The sequence below is a fragment of the Lucilia sericata genome, unplaced genomic scaffold, assembly GCF_015586225.1.
Source record: "Lucilia sericata isolate MDLA Ls3-8-SP2 unplaced genomic scaffold, ASM1558622v1 Contig000559F_arrow, whole genome shotgun sequence".
Lineage (NCBI taxonomy): Eukaryota > Metazoa > Arthropoda > Insecta > Diptera > Calliphoridae > Lucilia > Lucilia sericata.
The window spans coordinates 198,262-204,308 of NW_023994569.1; the positions used below are offsets into that span (position 1 = coordinate 198,262).

Consider the following 6,047-nt stretch of genomic DNA (forward strand, 5'->3'; position numbering starts at 1 on the left):
ATGTTTGAATGGGAAAATTCTCTCTATGCCTTTTCCTTTTTATATAATGCTATTTTGCTCTGAAGGAGGATATAAGAAAAACACACGAGAGTTAAAAAAGGACATTGTACGTTTCATGCGTTACATTTTAATGCGACCTGAATACGTGATGTTTTGAAAAATCAAATGTTTTTTTCTTTCTTACTTTATTTCATTTTCTCTTTAAGCCAAAAATTTGTGTTTAAAACACTTTTTTACTTTAATATTTAAACACGTATTTTCATTTATTTAATTTCTAATTTCAAGTGTAAGCAACATGTGTTTGTGTATCTAACTGTCTAAAAGTGACTTTGTAGGATTTTGATGTGATAAAATTTTTAAATTTCTTTTTTCTTTTGCGATGTCTGCCAATGTCTGGAGTAGGTTATTGTGAAATTTTGATTTAAAATTTTCAACCTTGAGAATTTAAGAAAATAATTTTGTAAATTTTGTTATTATAACAAATAATTTAAAGAACAGAAATCTCCCGGTATCGAACCTACAATTCTCCGACTTATGGTCTAACACACTAGCAACTAGTTTACAGCAGCAACCACTTTTATAACAGCTGATCCACCAGGTACTATTTGTATTTATTAGTGCAAATTAACAGTTATATAAGATACTTACCTATAAATGCTTCTACCACAGGACTGGTTAGATTGTTGGCAGCATAACTCAATGAATACTCGTGTGGTTTCTCCTCTTGTGACCTATTGTTGATGTTGTTTTAGTTGTTGGTATATCCAAATTGTTGTTTTTGTAGTCGGAACAGTAACATAAGGATGTGTGCAATTGATTGTGTGAAATAAATGAAACACAATATAGAGAATTAACAAGAGTATTAAATTTCTAAAAAAAAAAACACTTTCAAAAAGTTCAACTTAAATCGGATTATATTTATAAATATGTGTTGTATTAACTCACAATCAATTGATTGGAAATGAGTAAAGAAAAAAATCATGGAAAAAATCTAAAGAAAAAAATTAATAGATTTTTGTATTAATATACTTATAAATAGAATTATTTAAGTTTACAATTTGTGGTTAAATAAATGTTAAAAATGGAAAGAAATCAAAGTACTATATATCGAATCCTAAATACGCTACACCTGTAAGCTACGTCTATTTAAACCACTTTAAATATTTAAAATTTTTTTAGTATATAGGATACATTAAGTGATAAGAATATGTCGGAAACTTTGAAACACTCATAGGAAGCCGTTGCTTCACAAATGGCTCTAAATTTGGGGACATAGTGGGGCTGGAGTTCTATATTGAATACCCAGAAACAGAAATATACCACCGTTTACCATATCACAACCCAAGCTTCCAGGCAGATGTACGAGCAATAACGAAATGTGTAAATTGGACTCGAATAAATATGGCGTCCATAGGGCTTAACATATTTATCAACAGCCAGAAGGCTATTGGAGCAATATGATAAAATTAAATCTAAAAACGTATTGCATTGTAAGAAAGCTTTAACTGAATACTCTCCCAGAGGTAAGGTTTACTTCATATGGTACCAGGCTACTCGGGAGGAGTCGACAACGAAAGGGCGAATGTGTTAGCTTTAAAAGGAAAGGGAACTCGAGGTAGTTAACCTGACAAATGGAAAACCATTCGACGCAACAAAAGCTGAATTAAAAATATGACCTCTTGGAATAATGATAAGGTTGATAGAACATCAAAGATCCTATGGGGTGACCCTGATGAGAGCAACAGAATGCCACTGTCAGGCATTCGTCGAAGTTAGATCCAAATATCTTGGGAGATAACGTGCGGATTCAAACGAATGTAACAGTTAAACGCTGGAGTACTTTCTTTGCCACTGTAAGGCATTCGTCGAAGTTAGATCCAAATATCTTGGGAGTGATACTATTTCGGATATAACATTCATGACGAACACTGTTTGGAAAATTATTAGGAATTACGTCCAGGAAACTGCCTTTCTGAACATTGAATGATAATAAGGTTAATATTTTAGTTTTCCATCCGATATCAAAGATTTTTTTTTCTGAACTTATTTTCTGCAAAAATTGTTATATGGGGTCAATTAAGTTCCGAACATTTTGGGTATGGTTGGTTAAAACAATAATAGACCGATCCTCATCAAATTTGGTATAGAGATTTTAGTTCCTGCATAACTTGTTTATGTTGAATTCCGTCACCTACAAAACTTGTTTATGCCAATTTTCTTTATTTCGAATTTTGTGTTAAAGTGATTTTGTGAAGAGGGCCTTATATGGCAGGTAGAGTCAATTATGGATCGATCCTCCTGTATGGGGCCTGGGTTAAATTATAGACCAATATTGCTAATTTTTAACACCGAACAAACCTTATCAATGGAGAATATTTTTACAAAATTTTAACTGTCTATATCTTCCTGTGTGGTCTCAATCTAGATTTCAATTGACAGACAGGCGGACATGGCTAGATCGTCTTAGAATTTAATAAGGTCTCTAAAAACAATATTTCGATGTGTTACAAAGGGAATGACAAAATATGGGTGGATCAACCGTTCTTGTATTTTTTATGTTTACAGATTTTTGAACGGAAAGGGCGAACTTGGACATGTTGCCCCTACTACGTTCGAAATTTGACATATTTTTTACAATAATTTGAAAGAAAAAAAAAATAGATATCATTCCACGCATGAAATTTTGCATTATATTAATGAAATTACACATATTTTTAAAGAACAACTTTTAGTGTAAAAATAAAAAATTTTTCTATTAGTGTATAAATTCTCAACCAATTTGACAAATTTTGTTCTAATTGAATACTTTATAAATCAGAAAAGTATGCCGACCTAATGTAAGCTAAAAAATATGTAAAATCATAGAGTTTCTCTATGTGTAAAATTTCCAAGCAACAACAAAAAATCCCACTAATTAAATATTTAAATTACTGCAGTATTTATTATTAAGGTATTTTTTGAGGTTTTACGACTTTTTAAGAGCATTTTTTTATTATAGATAGTTTTTATTTGCTTTTGTATTTTTTCAGAATTTATTTCAAATACTACTTTCGTCTTTTTTACCTTTTTCTTGGTGTATTTTCATTCAATTCAATTCCAACTGGTGATGTTTGTGCTGGTTTAATTTTTAATTCCCTCTCGTTTGTGCCACACGGTGGTGTTGCCCAAGTAACCGATAATTGATGCGGTGGAGGTGTTATCCCAGTGGGCGTTGATGTATTCTATTGTTAAATTTTTTTAATGAAACAAAAGAAAAGAAGAATAAGAAAAAATCTCATTAAACAACATCATTATTATGTACAAAATTTAGTTTAAATTTTAATTTTCCCTTTATTTTGTCTAACACAATTATTATTACACACCGTCATTTGAGATTTAAGATAAAACTTAATTGTTACAAATTTGCAAATTTTATGGAAATTGACTTGTTAATTATATTGTGTGGCAAATTCATAATAAATAAATTATAATGAAACTAAATTATTACTGTCAAAAGATTGACAAATAATTTAATTTGGCATAAATTATTTAAAGTTTGTGTTAATCGTTTGGATGATTTTATGTTTTTCCGCTAAATTAACAAAATTTATTTTATATAATTTTAGAGGCAAAGTTTACTAATTTTGCTACTGAAGTGTGTTGATATTATAATTATTATTAAGTTAAAATTAGCCTATTTCAACAAATAATAATAAATATGTAGATTAGGCGTATTTTGCATGAATTATTTAGATTTTGTAAAATTGTTTCCTTTTTAAGATTTAAAGAAAATCTTTCATTTGGAATCAAATATGAGGGTTAGATAGATAGGGGTAGAACCAACAGCACATCGATGTTTGGTGATAAATAAAAAAAGGGTCCGAAATGTGGCTCAGTTTCGTAATCGGTGCCGAAAACGAACTATGATACACTGCCTTTATAAAGGCGTATTTTTATCACTACTTACTCATGTCTCCATAATCTAATGGACTTCTTGGATTAAAAGTGTAACATAAAACTTATAATGGGTATAAGTTGCAATATATGAGTACTCTAGAAACATTACTGGATAATACTTCGATTGAAACGCATATAATATGTATATATATGAGGCCTCTATAACAGTAGAGCTAATCCTATATCTAGGCGAATTAAAAAAGTTTATATTCTACATATTTTTCGGTAGTCACGTCTTCCTTCCTGAATAAGGGCAAAACTTCACCAAATTAGACGAGAGCAAAACAATAGTGAAACACTTTTTCTTACATTGCTACGGACGTTTTCGAAATTGGATTCAAACACATTGGGAGTGTTGTTATACTGTTAGGCACATTATGACAACACCATTTACCTTCAGAGTCGGCTATCATCTGTCAATCAGGCTGCCAGATCAATCCAGGCCGATTCAGGAATACCTGCTTTATTTCATAGTGGAACTCTTACCAACATTAGGTGAGCTGTTAGACAACTCACCACAGTCCTTTTGTGTTTCTTACATGCAGATATTAATTTTTATACAAGGTTCCGCCGGTACATGTACAATCACTTTACTCAAGTATTCGAGCATTCTAATCTCTTGACCATTGCTGCCTCGTTGCGTAATTTCCGAGATGCAAAAACATCACATCCTTTTACAACAACGCTGTTGGGATGGAGCCTTTTGATTAGACAACAGTATCTAGTGACATAATCGGTAGAATGAAATACAAATCCATCAAACAGCCAAAGACAAGTTCTTAGAGAACACACTGTTGTAAATCAGGTATGAACAGAGCCGAACTGAACATACCTGGCCAAAAATGGAAATAATATGGTGTCATCCGAACAACCATCATTATTCAATCCAGCACACTTTTCATTTATCCGACACTTTCAAGAGAAAGCAGGAAGGCACCTCTCCAATAACCGGTAAGACAAAGACCGAAACTCTGCCCAGTATGTTACCGGTTTCCTGTGGTACTACATTATATGGCTCTCTGGTTCGACCCCCAAGTCAAGTCATTCCAATGAAAGGCTGAGGATACATTTTACATCACAAGGTAGACTGGAGATCCTGGTGGCACCTCTTTTCCCCGAATTGCAATCAAGCCAAGATGGGGTAAGTTCATGAATGTAACATTGCCCTAAAGTGAAAGATATTGGGCAGTTACATATACCTATTTACTTACTGACAGTAAAGCTGCAACTAGATTCCTTGATAACTAATAGAATATGGGAGAAATAACCCACTTGACCTGCAATAAAAAATATTTAGCCTATCATGGGCATGAAAAGGACGTAGTAGATTTTATACCGGGAACGTTGGTTAACACCCCAAAAGGGGAAAACTAAAACGATTTTTGTAGAAGCTGCAACAAAGAGAAGAAGATAAAACAACAAAAAGAGTTTGGTCATCGAAGGTCCATAAACAATTCCTGTCTGTCAGAAGCCGATCTAGACAACATCCACGCATTTCTTAGAACCATGAACATAAACTAAAGCTGATAAAAAATCCTATGGATTAATACAGGAGACTGAATTACAAAATCATAGTACCACGATAGTCAAGATCCTTTTATTTAAAAGTCGGAAACAGGGATTGTTGGATATTTTATATTCCTGGTTTTCTATCGCGGAATTTTCCCTTTGTGAAAAAGTTCCGTCTAAGGACAATCCGTTAATTGCACATCCGCTGGGAGTTTCGGCTAGGATATGAAGCGAATACAATTGAAAAAACATTTCGACTTAACTACTTTTTATTTGAGAATCTTGAAAAATTAAAGATTGCCTACGTAGATGTATGTTTAAGTTGTCGGATTACTCTTTCTTCGAAAGCGATATGTTTATTTTTTGTAGAATGATGCCATGATTTATACGAATTTGTTTCAGTATGCCCGACTCTCTTCTAATATAGTTGTTCAATATGGTTCAATAATCTGTTGGATTTTTTTTGAACAAAACCTTTAATATAACACCTCTACAGGGAGTTCAGCATACATGTTGCTTGGGTTAAAAACTTTGAAACACTGATCCCAGATAGAATATCATGGATAAGCGGAATATTAGAGTAGGTTAATCTAGATGCCTGG

General features: G+C 32.5%; 1 protein-coding gene across 1 annotated transcript in view; it reads right to left on the reverse strand.

The window, feature by feature from the left end:
- Positions 1-3,085, reverse strand: part of LOC119606200 (transmembrane channel-like protein 1) — a 44,338-nt gene extending 41,253 nt beyond the window's left edge. Inside the window, exons 1-2 of the mRNA XM_037959619.1 lie at positions 3,064-3,085; positions 649-731 (exon numbers count right to left, since the gene is read on the reverse strand). The gene's annotated coding sequence lies outside the window, so the exon portion shown is untranslated. The remainder of the gene's footprint in view (positions 1-648; positions 732-3,063) is intronic.
- Between the last annotated feature and the right edge of the window lie 2,962 nt (positions 3,086-6,047).